The following is a 19805-nucleotide window of genomic DNA, read 5'->3' as shown; positions in this document are numbered from 1 at the left end:
ATGGATCTTCTGTGTCAGCTATACAAACTGAGAAACAATGTCCCAAGAGAGAACAATTCAGCCAAAGTTCAATCAACTCCGTGTAAGGATTAGGAGCTAATCAGAGTAGCTCATAAGATACATTTCTCTGTTTATCTACTGCTGCCCTTCTAATCTCAACATGTCTGCCTACCTGAATTTATCTTGTTCTGGTAATACTGTCTGTGATATTTAAGGAAAGTTCTCACTTGCACTAGAAGGTTTGCTATCTAGGCAACTATGCACAAAAGAAAGTCCAAAATTAATATTCTTCCATCTAACATGCAGTTGTTGTTGAAAACTCTCCTTGTAGCAAAGAGCTACATGCACAAAAATAGAGAGGAAGTCCATCTCCTCTGGAAATCCAAAATGATTTTCCTTCTGCTTCACAGAAGCCACAACGGCCACATGTAAGCATTTCTCCTTTACAGGATTTTCAGACATGAATTTCAGTCCTTTTCAAGTTGACTCTCTCCAGATGGTTCCACTACAGTGATATCATCATTAAATTAGGGAATACTGATCACAGAGACAAAAGAAAAGGTAAAGGGCCCTAATGGCCACTTGGGAAGCATGAACTTTGCGTAAAACAAACCAGAAGAAAACAGAATGCTTGGAGGTCTGAGGAATTGATGCAGGCTGTAACCTCTCATCATATCACAAGCTTACAAATTCTGTTTCTTGCCCTCTATCTTCCCCACCCAAGTTGTATTACACATGAAGACCCAATTCAGGGAATTGTGCTTTGTAGAAAAACATCCATATTCTCTGGAAGAGAAACAAGCATTTTGGGGGAAAAGGTTATCAGGGATTTGATGCATCAGAATCTATTAAATAGAGCTAGCTATTTTGTTATAGCTGGTGCTTGAATTAAACTAGATTTTAAAGCTGCTAAGACCTTTCATTCTTCTAGATGAGACGAAAATCAGCATTTCTCCCAGTTCAGGAAAAAAAATTGCTTATCCACATTACTAGAAAAACATACATAAAAGTCCCTCACTCCCATTAGCAAAGGAAGCCACTAAAACCAACACCTTATTTCTCTCTGATGCCCACTTACTCAGTCCAGCAGAGTTTGGAAGATATCATTATCACAGTATATTCCCCAAGTAAATGTAGGAAACAAATATTACACGGGCATGGATATTCTTCTCTGAATTAGCAAACTGGCACCATCTTGGTTTGATTTAGTTTATTTCATTCTGAATAGATCCGTCTATGTAAAAAATCAACCTATTTCACCTTAAATGCATGTCTCTAATCATTCTAATTCACTTTTCCTAAAGAAGTAGCTTTTCTAAAATTATTTTTGCTTTTTTGCCCCCCCCCCTTTTTTTTTTTTTTTTTTTTTTTTTTTTTTTTTTTTTTTTTTTTTTACAGACAAGTAAGTTTACAGGAATTGTAAGACCATGTTTGGAAAGAACCATTTTGTACTAAAGGACCAGGGTTTTAGAAATATGGCTTGCTAGTCTGACATCAAGAAAGTTCATTCCACTAAGGCAATGTAAGTCAGAGGATAAATATATACATATATATATATATTATATGAAAGGAATACACAATGCCATTCTTTGATGATAAATGTGTCCCTGTCCCATCCCCCAACCCCCCTATCCTTATTGTTATGGGCCTTACTGTTTTAAAATGCATGTTTCCCTGTTCACTTTGCTTCTCACATTCTGCTTGTCTGTATTCTACATCTACAGAAGTTGAGTTACAATTCAATATAATAAGGAGCAACGTATTAGTTGGGGCTTACTTGTACAAAGTAAGCACTGTACTTGCACAGATTGACACCTAAATTACACTATTTGTATATTACAGTTAAAATTGAAACTCCATAACTTGTTAGAGCAACACATTCACCATTTTTTAAAACACAAGCTTTTACAATATCGGCCTGCTCACATTTCAGCGTGAGCAGATGAGCAAAAATTCTCCTACTGAGTCAAAATGAATACTCTCACACAAAAGCCCCAACTTAGTTCCCTATATCAATCTTCTAGAACCCATGACCCCACTTTTACTGCTCTAATAGTAGTTTCATAAGATGAGGGATCCACTGCCTTCTAAGAAAGTTTTTGTGAAATTTTCATTCTGCCTCTCATCATCTGCACTGCAAAACAGCAAATTGGTTTGTAATTGAATTTTTCCTATCACAGTTTTCTCCTGCAAGTTACAGAGGCCTTCAATAATTGTTATTTTTCTACTCTAAAACATATTTACAATGTGGTTATCTGTTCTTCTTGAGTCTGTCAGACAAACTAAGCTCTTTAAGTGACCAAGCAGATTTTTTCCAGCCATTAGCTTGCTGGACAGTTTTTCCATTTTCTTTCTTTTCCTTTCACATCTTCTGAAAACACTGGAACTAATACAGAAAACATTATTCTGGTATCTCTCATCAGAACCATCTCCCTAGACTGACCATCTCATGTATATGCCTTAGAATCACTTTCAAATATTTCTCCAGAGCACTGAGTTCAGAGCTAATATGCCTTTGTCTACTATCTGTGGTCCCTAAAATCATCTTTAGTCCAGATATTTTCCATGACATAACTTTCATTCATACATACAGACCTAGAAAGAATCAGATCATACTGTGCTAGGACACCTGCATCTTTATTTTCAGCCCTGAAAACAGAAGAGAGATAATATTCCTGAGATACAGACACAGGCATGGGAGGGTTCCCTACCTTTCCCTGGAAACTTTCCCCACTTTCAAAAAGAGAGAATGAGGTCCTCAGTAGCTTCAGGCTGTTAATAATGATGCCACTGCTCAGTCAGTAATGAATTTTGCAATATTTAGCATTTTCCTTAAAGCCTAAAGGATAATTCTTCATTAATGTTTAAAAGAAAAACAATGTTCAGTCTCCAGCTTTAAGGATGAATACTTTGAAATGTTACTAATAGGTTGCATTTAAATAATAAAACCCTATATAGAAGGCCAGAACAAAGAAACCCATCGTTGTTTTGGATTTTCTTCATCTAGCGATTTTTAGGCCAATATCCTGACAGGAAAGGGGGTGGAATGGGGCTGTCAGTACTTAATTCAATGAGTATAATTACACCAAATTAGTGCTAAGGGGTTTAGAGAAGAAAAAAAATACTATTCCACAGAGTTAATATAAAGTGGGCTTTCATGTACACACAAACTCAGAAGGAGCGAGCTGCTGCCTGCTGAGAAATAGTTGGGAGCCAGGGGATTGATCAGACTCGGCCAGGCCTTGCTTGAGAAAAAAGCTGCAGTTGTGAATTACTGTAAAGCAGTATTCTCATGATTGATGGGTTTACCCCCACCGCCACATTTGTTTCAAAGATCCATTTTGTCTTCCGTGGCGATGGTGTGAATTAACCCTTCTCACAGCGGCTGGCTGGGTCCTACAAGACCAGGCCAAGGCCTAGCAGCTCGATGAAGCTTTTATCTTACGAAGCTGTGTGACTGGGAAAACAGGAAAGAAACTTAGCACCCAGATTTCTAAGGAACACCATAGCACCAGCCTCCTCTGACAGTCTGCAGACCATCTGCCATCAAATCAGCTAATTCCTCCACCTTCCTGCAGCACTGTCACAGAAGGAGCTCTGCCTCTGATCTCTATTAGCCTGATACCCCACCACCCCGCTTCTCTTTGTTTCCCAGCATGGGGTGTTTTCCACCTCTTGCCTTTTTAACCCAATTCCTTACCAGAAAAATATTTTTTTTCTCATTTTCTCCCCACAGAAACAAAGAGAAAGAGCAGTAAAGAACAAATTCCAGACAGATTTGTGGATGTGTGATGGGATATCTCCTTAAGCCCAGAGTTCTGTAAATTAAAAGTAGTTAGAATGGCCAAGGGAATGTGGGAGAAAAAAAAAAAAACAACAAGAAAAAACAAAAACAAAAACAGAAATAGATCCAGAACATGACCAGCTATTAAAAAGCTCCTAAAATCTACTGAATTGACAGTATGACACAAAGATAGATTTCCATGGAACTCAAATCACACACCTGCTTACAAACCAGCTCACTGCATCTCAGCAGCAGATCTTTAGCCAGGAACAAACAGTTAGTGTCAATGCATATGTCTTGTGATATTCTTAGTTACCAAGTAAGGCACTTCACACATGAGTATGATTTCTTTTCCCTTTAAAAAGTAAAGACGTTGCTTAAGGGGAAAAATGAAAATACGATTAAAAACAGAAAACAAACAAAAAACAAAACACACACACACACACAAAAAAAAAAAAACCCACAGCATAAAACATTAAATTCTATTAGATACACCAAACTGGCTTTAGGCAAAGGAAATGTAACCTTCCCACACACATCTCTGCAGCTGCACATCATTTCATTTCTCTGGCCTTGGACCTCCACAAAACTGCACTTCTTACCCCACAGCACCTCCTCTGCATTCACAGTCCCGTTCTGGCCGCACAGAGGAAAAAAAGAAAAAGAAGAAATGATCTATTGCCACCCCACTTATCTCTGTCATTCCCTACTAGTATACGACGAAGACTTCTTAAACGAGCCCTTCATTCCAGACTGCAGCCCTACCTGCTCTTCCAGGTTCGGCCCTGAGTCGGGGCACAGGAGCACGGCAGCTCTGCTAGCTTTACAATGCACTTATGGCTAGAGATCTTCTCAGGGTGTTCTGCCTTGGCTTGTCATGGCACAGCATGGCAATTTTCTGTCCTCAGGTTTTGCATGCCTTGCATCTATCTGCTTTCACAGTCTTGTCTTGGGTACCACCTTCATCTGTTGTGATAGCTCTGGCAAATGTCAAAGGAATCACAAATGCCAAACTCAAATGCTGCAAGCTATATCCACTTTTTTTTTTTTTTCCTGTTTTTAACTGTCCAAATGGACAGATGCTGATGTAGCACCAAATGCTGTCACACGCACATTACAGCCTCTACATACTCAATTCTCAATTGGAGATACAAGTTCTCAGGCCAAAAATTGTCACGTCTGACAGCATCCAGTTGCTAAGTTAGTCCATGTGCAACAAAGTCATTAGAATATAAAACAGGACCTGAACTCATCCTTCCAGAGATTAATGGGCTACTGGTGAATACTCAGCTTCCTCGGCAGCACGTAGTAATGGCTGTCAGATCTTCTCCTGGTATATTACTCCATTGCTTCCAAATTTTACATGAGTGCATTTAATTAACCCCAAAGAACAGCATGCTTCTTTTCTCTGTGAAGACCTTTCTCAATTTCAGAGGATCTGTCCAATCCATCAGGATTACTTAGACATTTACTGTGCCTGTGACCTCTGTCACTGTGATTTGCAAGTTCTACAAGTGTACCTTCTGTTCCCTCAGGAAAAGAGGAAAAGGGAAGAATTAGATCAATGGCCACTGTTCTGGCACCTCACAGAGCTGCACACCACCTGTAAACCACATATATTTAAAAGGATCCCATAAGACAGAGTAATGAACTCTCTCCGAGCCAGGGGGAACACTGGAGTAGAAGTGTACACTGGCATTACCAGTATGCTGATTTGACACCACTGTGTCAACAGAGCTGTCAAATCCCACAGGCCTACTGCACAAAGCTCAAGGCTCACCCCAGTGCCAAGAGGCCAGTGGTCTTTGTTGTTTCTACCTGTCAAATGAAAAAATCTTTCCACTGAGTTCTGAGTCACTAAGTACTCTTCTCTCCCCCACCAAATCCCTTAACTGTGCAGTTCAGTCCAGCAACAATAGCAACTGGAATGTAGAATACAGGTGTGCTGTTAAGAAAAGTTATGTTATTCAACTTCTGAAGCCTATGCACTGCAGAGTACCATAAAAAAAAAAGACATCTTTTCCTCCTCATTCAACCAAAACAACAATTTACTTTAAACAGAAGCTTGTCACTCCTTGGGCTTTTTTCACTTGCCACATTCAGAGGCAGTGTAGGCAAGTGATCTAAAAGCCCCTTCAGGAGACACACCAGATCAGCTGTAACCTCAATTGGCTTCTGCTCCTGCTGATACTTTGTGTGCCACAGCAAAAGCCATAACACATTTAGAGTTGCATGGTGACAAGCAGTACTAAGCCTTTGTGCCCATTCATAGCACCCTACATAAAAGCCACTTGAGCTCATCAAGAATAAGAACGAGCTCTTTCTTAAGCCCTGCCCAATCCAGTTAACAGGCTTATATGGAAATGCTGAGAGACAGGGCTTACATGTGGCTACGCACCTAACTCACACACTGTTTTGCTGAAAATTAAGGAAGATAGTGAACAGCACCCAGCTAAGACTCATAACTGTCTCCTTCTTCTCTCTCTACTCTTTTACAGGAATAGAGGCAAGAATTCAAGAAAAAAGTACAAATGACCTTTGTGATTAGTAATCATTACCACTCATGTAAATCTTCTTCCACTTGCATATCTACTTCTGTTGTGTACAAGAAAAAGATCCTGTTAAATACAGAAGTACATTTCTGTCTTCCTTATCAATTAACCTTCTCTTCCTATTCTTGGTATAAGCCTGTGTAAGTTGACTGGCTTCTGCTAGAGGTCCAGCATGCACCAAAATAGACAAAAGATGCGCTCAAGAATGCTTGTTGTGGCACTACTTGGTGACAACACACTACTGTCCCCTGTCTCTCTGACTCCATCTGTGCACAGAGATGCAAGCTGGGAAAGAGGTTGGTTCTGACTTTTGCCTAAGGGCATATGAGTGGGTGGACAAGTGCTGCCCTTACCACCATGACCATAGACAGTGTGAGGTAGCTCCAAAATGATGGATGCAAAAAAATATGCCTGCCATTCAGAAAGCTGAAGATTCGCTTTGGGATTCATTAATGAAAAGGTAATAACCTAAAAGAAGCTGTAAGCTCAAAACCTTGATTTTCCCTTTTAAAAAAAAAAAAGGGGGGGGGGGGGGGGGGGTGAAGGGTGAACACATCAGTTTTGTTCAGAATATTGTTGATTGCAGGAGCTAAATAAAAGACACTTAATAAGTATGAATGTTACTAACAGAATTTAATTTAAACATTCTCTGTGTGATGTAGGGAGACTAAGTCAGCATCAGATTAATTTAACACAATCAGGCTTAAGGGAAAATGAGCAGTTTTCACAGCATATTCCAACTTCGACAACATACTTGCTTTGAATATTTGTCCATTTACCACAGCTGGAAAGCATCAGGGCATAAAATTAGATATATATGAGCACAATCAGCTCACATTTCTGATATCACAGTTTCCTGGAGCACAATTTCTTCAAGTGTTAATCAAAAAAGAGGCAGTAACCCAGAAGGGATTAATGACAAACTACATAGCAAATATAAATCACAATAAACCTATTTTATATTACATATGTATGCATATTTATATATGTATTCAGTTACTTTGGTGGAATTCAGATGATGCCTTTAACTTACTTAAAGCTTGCAGAAGGGTAATTAGTCTTAAAGAATGAAAAATTGACTCAGGAATTGGGGCCAGGTTTCTAGACTGATTTCCAAAGGAAGGGAGAATTACCACAGTTACAATGTATTTCCATGGGATGAAGATACAGGATTCTCTCACACTCTTTTGGAACCCTCACTCTAACATTACTGCATAATATGGTGCATGTTATGCCTGGGAGATTGTTGCCAGTCCTAAGAGAACCAGACTTCAAGTACTATATTTGGGAGTCACTTCTTTATTAAAGGAAATGTTGCAGGAAACAGGAAGAATGCAAGGACTGAGCACATAGATATTCTGAAAGAATGCCAAACTGCAATTGCTGATGATACCGCTCAGAAAAGGAGGGGAGGAATGACTTTTTCAAAGAATTTATTCACTCACCCAGTGTCCTTAAGAAAAATAAATAAATATATGGAAATCCAGCCCAAGTGAAACTAATGGAAGAGAACAACTTTGGCAGCTGAGATGTAAAATGGAGATCAAAAGGTCCAAGAGCAAGGTTGAGGAACAAGGAGGCAAATACATAGTGACAAGTAATATGGTATTCCTTAAGCATATGGGAAAGTGGAACACCAGAAAAGCTGGCGGGACCTGAAAACTACCAGGATGCAAAGAATTCACATAGGGCAGAAAAGAAGACTGCAGAGAAGCTAAATGGCTCCTCTGGTTCAGCTTTCACTTCAAAGCAGGGAGCAGAAATGTATGACAAAGTTATACAAGTAATGAACTTGAGGCAGAACTGCCAGGCAAAGTTAGGGAGAACAAAATAAAACAAACAGTTCAAGAAATGCGATTGCTCCATCTTTCATAAAGATAAATCGTGCCCCTAATATGCAAGAATCCTCTAATAAACCTGGCTACTCCTCACTAGATGTAAGTTGCTTAAATTTGCAAAGCCTTTGAAAAAAGCTATCAGGATAACTTAATAAACAAAGGATAAGAGACAAGGTCTGTCATTCTTTTGCTATTAGTCAAGCAACTGAGAATTTAATGTCAAGAACAATATTAAGTTCTTTTTATAGAAGAAGGGTAATAGTGCCTGAAGAATCAGCCTAAGACCATGTTGTTGAGTGCATTTATGAAGCATTTGAAAGAGTGAATGAAAATTAAGGTAATAAGTTGCATTGCTCATACAAAACAATAAAGATTGGTCAAAAATATGGAAGTCTTTTTCCTCTCTCAACTATCCAAGCAACAGATATTAGAAGAAAGCTCACAATAGACATTGAATCTTACAGTGATCCTCACTGGCTATCACATATATTATACTACATATGTCCACGTATTACATATATGTACATGTATTATACTACACTTCCTGTGAGACATCGTGATTATCAGAAAGTCATAATAAATAGCTCATGGGACATCACAAATAACTTGCTATAGCTAGCGTATCTATCTCAGTAGAGACAGACACCCTGGGAAGCATGATATAGTGGGTGGCAAACCTGACCACAATAGAGGGTTGGAACTGGATGTGCTTTATGGTCCCCTCCAACCCAAACCATTCTGTGATTCTAATACAGAGCTTGAGTTGTGGTTTCCATTCTCTCAATATCCATTAAATACTGTACACATCCACACACAGACTAGATTTTCACTGACTTGGAATACAAATCCTGGATTCAATAACTCAAGAATTTCCATTTTGATAGGCCTAATGTGAAATATTTAAGGTTCAATTTTTCGTGACTTAAACACATAACTTACACTTTACAATCTTTTCCTGCTTTAGGGTTTTTGTTTCAGAATTCCCTATTAAAATAAGATGAGAAATTCCCACCTACAATTCCTTGAGAAATCTCAATTGGCAAAATCCCAGCAAGAGCTGGAGCCTTATTGCACATGCTGAAAGTGTCAGCACAGAAAGAAGTGAAGCTGTCATTTATAGTACATGTTGTGCAATTGGAAAGTCTAAAGTTAGAGAACACATTTGTGAGCTATCTCTACAGTTTGGTAAGTACCTCCAAACTGAAAGAGGCTTCTGATATCTATGTAAAGCACCATACTGGGGTAAAGCAGCTACATATGTAATCTTTTCTGCATAAAAATGTTCAGTCTCCATATCCACGCAATCTACTGCTGCTGTGCTTAGCACCAGAGAGATTCTCAATTACAGGACTACTTCTTTGTAGATATAGTCATAAATAATTCAAACTAAACAATAGTACACAGCAATTAAACAAACATACGTGCTGTAATAATCTACCCTTGTTTTTCAGTCTTTCCCTTGTATGGCAGTATTGAAATTACAGCCATTCACAAGAGCTTTCACACAAGTCAGTTGCATTTGGGCACAGAGGAACAGCCAAAGGAAAGACAGGACCACATTTCACTTTGTGCTTCTGAATTAACAAACACGTTCATAAATATTATCTCAATTACACAATATTAAAAGGTACCATTTTTGAAAGTAGCCTCAGAGTAATTTTCTAGGACAAAACTGTGAGTAGGAGCAAGGAGTTTCACCCACTTTTCACCATACTGTTTAAACCTTGTATATTTTCACCACAAAAGTATTACCAATTCTGCAGTTTGTTAGGGCTCCCGGCTTTGCCACACTTTGGATTTCATGCAGCTTTACAAAACCACTTCAAATGTTAAACAGAAGCTTTCTCCCTTCAAAGGTAAAAACTGAAACAGGAGCTGTTCTCAGTGGGCAGACAGCAGTGTCCACTTCTCCTCAGGTGGAAGTCTGAACCTTTCAGCAGTAAAAAGTTAACATGACAGGTTTGGGCAATGGCTTATGCCTGGACCACGGTATGTTGCAGTTATTATACAGTTATTAGTGTTGATGGTCAGAAATTTCCAACAGAAAGTCTTGGTTACTAACGCTGATGTACTGAAGTTTACATTAGCTCTCCAACAGTTTAACTTCTAACATAAAATGCTTGAGTAGTTCATGGTTTAACAGGTGTTTAGAATGATATAAAGTGAGGCTACCAAAGGCCCCACCGTAAAAAATACGGTTCTAAAACTTATCACAGGAGATTTCATCTCAACCCACACATAAAAGGTGTGCACATAAACATGTATGGCATCAGAAGAAACTTTTATTTGAGCTGTGTTAATCTTCTAGATTATGACATTGATTCAGCAAAGGTTTCAAACCCATTTTTACTTCTCTTTGTCTAAGTAATCCCCTTGTTCTCTGTGAAATAACTCACGGCACATAAAGCTGTTGTAATGCATAAGATTTGCAAAGATTTTAGTTTAAATTACAAGTGATTGAAAGAACAGACTAAGCTCTCTTAAAACAATAACACACCCCTATAATCCAAATGTCTACTCAGCATTAATGAGCCCAAAACGCAAACTATCACCCTATAAAGTCAGTTTCTACGCTATTTTGCCAGCACAGGAATATTCTTAGACACTAGAGTCAACATAGCTACCCTTACTTTCACAGTCCATAGCCCCTGCAACTTCTTATAAATCCTCTGCTGGTGGAGGATTTATTGATGATTATTAGCAGAAGAAAAAGTGAGAGCAACCTTTATGCTTCTCTGAATTCAGCAGGTCTTTGGCCAAACTGCCCAAAGGATCAGCATACAGTGACTGGTTCCCCAAAAGCTTTTCTTTTTTCCTCCTCTTTGCTGCTTGAGTAAGTCTAGGAGAGGAGGCAGCTTGCAGCACGGCAAGTATGCTAATGCCATATCAAACTAACTGCCATGCCAACAGCAATCACACACATGCCTGCTTGCACATTTCTGCCAAATAATCACTTAAGCAAACATCAACTAGAGAGATTAGCGAAAGCATCTGACAACATGCAAATCAGGCAAGAAACATGGGCTGAAGGGACAGCTTAGCAAGTGAGGATTTAATAAAAGAAATGTGAGGAAGTTCCTGGATCAAAACTTACTGTGTTTTTGGAAGATTTCAGAAAATCCTTTGTTGGCCTTGGAGGGACAGCTAGTAAATTTTTTTCCACTCCTTAGTCCCTACTGCATATCAGCTGCACCCAGGCAGGCTTCTAATAAAAGCAAATGACTCTTTCTCAGACAAAAACATCTTCGTGACCTCTGGGAACACAGCAATCCAAACAACCAAGCAGGCAGTCAGGTGACACAAACTACTGGGAAGCAATCAGAATATCTCAGGGGCCCTTCGTCAGCATCAGAAGCAAAACTAAGCCTGTATAATAGAATGGCTTTTCATGAGAAAAATCAAAGGAAAACCACCTTAGGTAGATCAACAAGTTCAAATTTTTTTCCTACTAAAATTAAGGCAGATTATCAGAAAAATCATTTGATTTATCTTGTACCTACTAAAATGTACACCACTCCAAACGCGCTCGATGAAAACAATGATTCTGCCACAAGAAATATGAGAACAGTCACTACCCTTTAACAACATAATTGCACATTTGTGTCCTATTTTTAAGAATAGACACACAAATATATGACAAAAACAGACAAACAAATATATGAACGTGCTTTCTAAATCTTAGGTTGAATTCTATAGCCCATCTTCTGAAGAAGTTCTTGCTGAAGCCTCAACTTTGTCTGAATAATAATTGGATGATGTGTTCCAGTATTAGTATTCATCTCCACTTAACAGGAAGAATATGATTTAGTGAGCTGGAAAAGATCTCAGTATGAAAACAGAAGTTCAGTTGTCCCAAAACAGACAGAGATGCACTGCCAAAATACTGCAGGGACAGCATTGTATTAGAGATGCCATCTTTCCTACTGGTTACATCCAAGTCCCTTCCTGAATCACTTTATATATATAAATATATATAATATATATGTGTGTGTGTATGTATATGTATATTATCTTTTCTTTAACATCTAGAAAAGTGCCTAGAAGAACACGACAGAAATCTTAACAGGGGCATTTTGAGCAAATAACACTCTTCTCTTTGTTGTTTGCAGGATGTAAATCTGTTAAAAAATAAAAAATAAAAAAAAATTAAAAAAAAAAAAGCCAATACCTATTTTTATTAAAAAGATTTTGATATGGAACTACCTATATTTCTGTCACAAGATTCTCCAGACTGTGGGCTTTCTATTTCAGATAACAGAAGGGTGTGTACATTTGTATCATATTCTTAGGGTTGTTTTGCACTTTGAGATACACAGTGTGTGAGAGGTAGAGCTAAATAAATGAATTAGCAGCTCTGTTTTACTAGTGATATACCCAAAACAAGGTTCCTTAAATTCAATAGTCTGATCATCTTTGGATGGCAATGAAATTAATTCCATTTTCCCCAGGACTCTAAGAGACATAATCCAAGAACAAAACAGGTTTATGCCTGACATTCCATAGAACAAAATTTGAGAAGACAATTCAAGTCATGCTTATTGTTTTCAATCAGATAGGAACATTGTGACTTCCAGAGGTATTTATACATTTACTGCTCATTTTGGCACAGAATTCCTCATGTCTTGAAAGAATATCTGTTGAATACAATTACCTAGTTTTTACCTAACCCCTATGGACAGCCTAAGGCAACAGGCAAGATGACAAAGTCAGCAGCAAAATGGACTATCTTCCTTTACAGGCTTGGAACATAAAGACAAACTGTCCACTCTAACCTGAGAAATATGCTTTCTCACCTTGCTGCTTGCATAACATATGTGGTGCCTGTCTCTACCACCGGCTGGACCAGCCCCACTAAGACCCAAGAATATCATCCCAGACAAGTAGAGAGGAGCTTGTTGAAGGAAAGAAGAGTACACATAGCCTTCTCCTCCCTCTCAGGTGTTCTGCCTGGTTTTACTCCTGCTGCTGGGAGGAAAACTTGTGCAGATAGTAGGTCGCTCCAAAAATATTTGGAGACAGCAAAAAAATCAATTTTATTTACAATATTGACTAGCTGCAGACCAGTGCCGAAACAGGAATTTCAGCTTAAGTATCAGAGAATTTCTCTTCTTTATCTTCCCTCCCTGCAGGAACCTATAGAGGGTATCATGTACAATTAAATGGGATGTTTACAAGGTCCAAGCTCCATGGGAAGTCTACAGAAACTAAATGAGGAAGGGCAATTTTTGTAACACCCTTTAGAACATTCAACAAGCTTTGAAACAGTGCTGGTAGGCCTCAGAGGAGCAAGGTCCATTTTAAAATTTTACCTCCTCATTTATTAAATGATGATGAGCTGGAGTCCCAGACACTATTTAATTTCAGAAACTATTTTCATCAGAAAATCTCCAAGTCTTGTAACACTCTTCTGCTCTGTCTGTACCCCTTCTTTGCAGCTGCCAGTGAATCAATCACATTTGCCAAGCAATATGTTAGATTTTACTCAACATAAGGAAACCAGATTTTGCCTCACACGGAATCAACTCTACTCCTCACCTCCAGAGGTTGTATGTAGAGAAAGCAGAATCTTCTATTCAAGGAAAGCAAAGAAAGGCAGAGGCTTTTGGGGAGGAGGAGGAGCAGGGTGTGAAATCACCTGACTGCACCAGTAATGCATCCAGCTTCTCTACATTCACATTCCCTTTTCATCTTCCATGAAACTGCCTATAGCTGTGTTCTCTCAACCTTTGCTCTGAAAGATGATAAAAAGCAGTCTGCAAGATTATTTCAGTTTTTAAAAAGTCACTCTCGCATACAAAAGTCAGCAGAGAAATTAGACGGGTCTTTAAAAAAAAAAAAAAAAAAGCACCACCTCTCCCCACAACATTTGACTACTCATATTTTATTACAATCATAAATCATGGCGCCACTGCAGGAGGTAGTGCCAAATATTTTAAATAGTTCCATTATTCAATCCTTTGGAATAACGTAAGGTGAGTGTATTGGTCAGTAGAGTGTCTACTTTCATAAAAACCCTTTCTACCATGTTAAGATAAGCCACTATTAAAAAACTGAGCTACTTTCATATTATCTTGTCAAATATCACCTGCAACAGGTTGTTTTTTATGTTTTGGAGGTCCTTACTTTTTTACTAGTAAAAAGACTACTGAAGCTTGAATAGGGTCTGAAAAGTAATAATGAACTTGGCATCACTGATTCAGCTCTTCTGGCAACTTGGAGCAAACAAAGTTTTAAGCAGCATATTCCATACTGACTGCCAACTCTTATTTCATATGATAGATCATGTCCATGTTAAAGACAGTGAGATAAAAAAGTTTCTCCAGCTCACAACAGCCTCAGCTGATACAAGATAATGCTTTGCAAAGCATATTTAATTATATATAAAAAAAAGAAGAAACAGACAAAATACACATACAAAAAAAAAAAAAACCACAAAACACTAATCTACTTGTCTTTATTTAGTTTGTATTACTGCTGGCAGAAACAACGTAATTTGAGGTGTCTTGGAATTTAAGAGGCCTTCTCTGAACTTCTTTGGTTGATGTTGGGTCAGTCCACAGATATAGTTGCATTGCTTCTTACACAACTATAAAGCTCTGTGGGCTATTGTGATAAAATGCAAAACTTCCACATTACAGAAAACATTGCTCCTTCCCTTTGTTTCATTTTCCCACTTTTCTGCTGAAGAAAGCTGATGTGAGAGGACAGACACAGATTTCCCCCAAATCTCCTGAAATGCATATTGAATATTTGACAATGCCCACTTCTCTGTTTTCCTCTGCATGGCTCCATCAGAGAGAACTCCCTATGCATTCAAAGGAGCACAATGGATAATGATTTCCAAAGAATTAACTTGGAGCTATTGAGTCTTAGATGTTTTCAAATACATCTATTGTGCACAAAAAAAAATTCTAGACTACCCGAGCTACTCTAGAAGAGTCTTTTTTTGCCTTTCTCAAAACATCCATTCCTTGAGCCATCCCTGGAGTGCATTATTGGGGCTGATTTCTTAGTGCAGTGAGTTCCATCAGTCAAAGCTCAACAGATTCAAATAATATCAGGATATGGATATAAATTAGTGAGACAGACCCTGAATAGTTTTGACAGGTTTAGTAAGTATATATAGCGACACAGAATGCTATTCCTGCTGTCAGACATCAATATGTAGACAGAAGATTGGGGGCACCATGGAAACTCAGTGACATAAGAGTGGTATTGATTGGACAGAAAATGAGGCTGCAATTTAAGCTTAAGGCTGCCAGAGATGCCAAGAATGGAGAATGACCTCCAGCAGTGAATTTTCAGCATAAGCTCCCTGTGAACGAGCCAGTCCAAGAAGGATAAATCAGGGACAATCTCACCAGGGATATGGGTCGACCAAATGCAGACTACCCTAAGCAGATGAGAATCACTGTGTGTGTGCACGTTACAGTGACCTAGTTTGTTCAAAGACAGCATTTTGAATGGTTTATTATAAAGAGGCTTGAAACAAAGAGACTTCCTCAATTAAAGTCCTGAAATGAATCCTCTCAATGAAAATGCTTTTGATACACTGATCAGTGAGAGGCTGTAAATATCGAAGCAAAGCTTGCATTGTTAAAAATCAGTTCCCACAGAAAACACCACTGTTGTAGTATATAGGTAATGGGGCCCCCTGAACAGGGTGCTAAGTTTCATGAGCAACTTCCATTCCATTCCTAATGCCCCAGTGTGCAACTTTAACATACAATAATCCCATCTTCCTGCTGCAAAAAATGCACTCAAATAGAGAAAGGTCTGAGTGACTGTAGAAGAGCATTTTTAATTATCATCCAAGGACTCTGGAATAACTGAAAAAGAAACATATGACTTGAGAAGTACCATGCTGGAACCATGACTGCTAGAAGTCAGCTAAGTAACACACACCAGCAAGGAAGGATGAACCTACACAAAACATACATAAGCACAGGTGAGTCCTTAGTGCCAGCTGGAGCATAGAAAAATACAGGTATATGGTAACCAGGAAACCATTATGCTTTCTATTACTATAGCCAAACCAAGCAAGCTGGCAAAGATATATCAGGTATATCTCAATGAACTGTTGATTGGCATGGCGATAATTGCAAGAAGTATGCTGTTGTCAGGCCACTTCTACACTACAGGCAAAGAATAACTCATTCATGGAAGAAAGATTTGTTGCTAATTTCTCTTTTTTAATCTTAGATTTTGCTTTGAAGCATGCCAAAATCAGTAAGCTTCTCTCCTTCAATTTCATCCAAAGCTTCATAAGTAATAACCCATCAAAGAGTTTAGTGTAAGCTGGAGACACGTGTATTAGATCCCCTCATTTTCCTTCTCTTTAAGGAAAAATCACTAAATTACACAGCAAGTTTTTAGTTGCTGAGTTTTGTGGGGGGGGTTTTTTGTGTTTGTCATTTTCATTGAAATGTCTTCTCCATTCATTTCTAAATTTTCTTTTCTATACCAAATTAATAATTTTTGTCACAGCTATTCACATTCCTTTATCCTTTCAGAGGTAATTCTTCTCAGAGGTATTTTTTCTTTTGTTTTATTTCCAGGCAGTTTCTTTTCAGGGGGGAAACAGAAATACATTAAAAAAAAAAAAAAAAAAAAAAAAAAGAAGTCTGCTTTGTACACCAGCTCAAGCACATTGTTTTGAAAATGTTAAGGACGAGAAATTCTTTATGATGACTTTTCTTGTACCCTTCACTCCTCTCTCTATTCCTTCTCTCCTCCTAACACAACCTAATACAACCAAAGTTATACACTTACTCTATTTGTTAACCAAAACGTTGAGCTTTCCTAAAAGCTCAGAATAGTCATGACCAAAGGGGAACAAAAGAAAGGACAGCGGAGTTCAAGTGCTGATGAGCTACTGGTAGTGCTCTGCCACTGTACTACAAGCCATTTAGGGCAAATAGGATCTAATTTAAAAGCCTACCACTATCCATAGCTTCAGGGCTATCTCACAGAGAAGGATTTAACATGTTGCAAATGTTCCCACAATGCTCCTAAGAACCTGCCATCCTGTAATCCAGCTTCAGAGCAAACTGCTGAACTAACACACAGTAGGCATTCACGACCAAAGTGGATCACTTGCCATACAGAAGAGATAGATATGTGACACCCACTGACTATATAAAAGTGTGGGAAAGGTCCCGAAGAAATGATTACCTTTTCCTTGCACAAAGTTCTGCTTTTAAGAAGAGAAGATGAAGGAGTGCAAGGAGTCAGAAGCATCAGAATTGGAAATCATAATACATTTGCAGAATCTGTATGCTGAGTAGGAGAAAACTGTATTTTCACCATTGGTACAATGGTGCTTTCTCCCAGCCAATCCCTCCATAAGAAAGAGAACACAAACTAACAACAGTAGCTATAAATAAATAAGCACTAGCAAGATTCAGCTGTTTCACCAAGAGAAAAGTAGAAATACAAAGGCTAAGTACAAATGAAAAAATAAAATAGTAATAGAAAGAAGTACTCAGACAGAAGATACAACACAACCTCGGTTATCCACAGACTCAGCCGGGACACTTCTGGCACAGAGCACCTGAAAGCTGCAGGAGTTCTGCTACCCTGGTGTCTCTGCTGCCCTCCTGTCCTCTCAAACTGGATCAGCCAGAGAACTCCTGTTCCCTTCTCCGCTGTGTCACGTCCCCTCACCACCCCCTCCTTCTCCCCCTTTATCGCTCCCACGTCCCGACACATCCCCATCCCGAGCGGAGCGGACAAACCCACGGGGGATCCCGAAGCACCCCACCACCCCTGGGAACCCCCGGACCTCGGCCCCCGCCTGCCCCTCCGGCCAGGTTCTCCCCAGTCATTCCCGGAGGGGGTAAGGGGGGGGGGAGGGGGGGGAGGAAATCAGAGGAGACGAGGCGATACGGGGGAGAACCCCCGGGTGCGGGGTGATTGGGTGAAGCGCTTCGCATCTCGCCCGAAGGAGCGGGTTCGGGAGGCAGCTCCCTCCGGCAGCCCCTGGCAGCCCTCGCCGTCCCCTCGGACTTACTTCGGGCGGCGAGAAGCGCTTCTCCCGCAGCTGTAAGGGGCGAGCCGCGGGCGTCCCCGGTGTGCGGCGGGTGCTGCTGGTGCTGCGGGTGTTGTCGGCGCCGCGGCTCCGCTTCCCCACGGACCTCCGACTCACGCCCCGCTCCTCCCTCTCCCCGTCTCTCTCTCCCGCTGGAGATTTCTTCCCTGAGATTTTTATACTGGAGGCAGGGAACCTGATCCTCGCTTTGACTCGACAGACCCCGGGCTGCGGCGAGCCGCCGAGAGGAGGGAGGCAGAGGCAGGCGGGCGCCGGGGCAGTGCTAGCTGCCGCGCTGCCCCCTCGTGTGATGATGCGGCGGGGGTGCGTCGTCGGGCGGGTCACCCGCGGGGCAGCCTCGCCTCCACTGCCCGGGGGGGTTTCGGGAGGCGGGACGGGGCCGCTCCGCCCGCACACCGGGCTCCCGAGGCGCCCCCGCTGCGGGAAGAGCGGACCCCGCCCGCACTGGGACTGGGCAGTGCCCTGCCTGCCCCTCCGCACCTAGCCCTGCTGAGGCTACAGCCTCCTAATGGGCACCAACTGGCTCTTGCCTGGAGAGGATTTGGCTGGCGGGAGTACGGGGAGCTCTAACTTGACTTCCAGTGTCCCGCTTAGAACCTGGACTGGAAATACTGGGTTGTGGGTGGAACAGCATCTAATTTCAGTTCTAGCTGAAAACGCCACAAGAACAGCTTTTCTTGTGGCATTCCAATGCTTCTGGTTGCTGGAGTTATATCAAGGTTTCCACTTTTTTTTTTTTTTTTTCAATTTTTTCAACTTTTAGGTTCATTACATGCATTGAATAAGAATGTACCCCAGCCCACAACTTGATTTAAAACAAAGTGGACTTGTTCCAAAGTCCTGGCAATTTCTGTCTAATTCCTGATCCCCAGAGCAATTCTCTCTCTCAATTTGAAAGACTGAGCCCATTGACTGCTTGGGTCTCAGCTTGCATCTCCTGCTCCAGGTTTGCACAGAAATCCAGTTCAGATTCCTCTCCTGTTTCCAGAGGAATGAGCTAAAAAAGTAATTTGTCTGGCACCGTACGCATTGCATCATCTAACACCTACCATCTGTGACAATGGAAAGCACTGTGTTGCTGGTCCCGGCGTGGGCAATTGCACCCACCTGGAGTCTTTCTTAGTAAAGTAAACTATTCCCTTCCATCCACACCTTGGCATCTTCTTTTCATCACGCAGTTATGTGTTTAGTCCTGGCATGGTTGTTAAGGATTTGCACCACTGGCAGATTTAATGACAGTGATGTAAGTTAAAACAACAGCTTTGATTTGCAGTGCAAAGTGGTGACTTGAGAAGGAGAGAACATTCCTTCTAACAGCTGGCTGAGTGGAAATGAGCACTCAATACTATACTTCGTGTTCATGTTTCAGACTATGCAAAGCTGAATAGATACCTGATAGCCAGCTTGCACCTTTCTGAGGGCTTCTCCATGAAATTCTGGCGCTCCAAGCACCACGTATGTCTAGGAAAAGGCACTTCCATCAAAAAACACCTGGTAGTGGTTGACATTTTAAGCCCTCAGTGGTTCCCCATCCAACCACAATAGCACATTTCAGATGCTCAACTGTGTCCAGTTAACAC

General features: G+C 40.4%; 1 protein-coding gene across 4 annotated transcripts in view; it reads right to left on the bottom strand.

The window, feature by feature from the left end:
- PTN (pleiotrophin) overlaps positions 1 to 18524 on the bottom strand; it is a 70170-nt gene extending 51646 nt beyond the window's left edge. The window contains exon 1 of one of the 4 annotated variants that reach the window (XM_048963638.1): positions 18187 to 18524. The gene's annotated coding sequence lies outside the window, so the exon portion shown is untranslated. Of the gene's footprint in view, positions 1 to 10897; positions 11000 to 11268; positions 11406 to 17681; positions 17703 to 18186 lie in introns of those variants that run through there. The other 3 variants (XM_048963663.1, XM_048963647.1, XM_048963655.1) reach the window with 3 other exon arrangements.
- Between the last annotated feature and the right edge of the window lie 1281 nt (positions 18525 to 19805).

This window comes from Lagopus muta, chromosome 1 (genome assembly GCF_023343835.1).
Source record: "Lagopus muta isolate bLagMut1 chromosome 1, bLagMut1 primary, whole genome shotgun sequence".
Lineage (NCBI taxonomy): Eukaryota > Metazoa > Chordata > Aves > Galliformes > Phasianidae > Lagopus > Lagopus muta.
The sequence above is the reverse complement of the archived record's forward strand: the minus strand, read 5'-3'. Positions and strand labels throughout refer to the sequence as shown.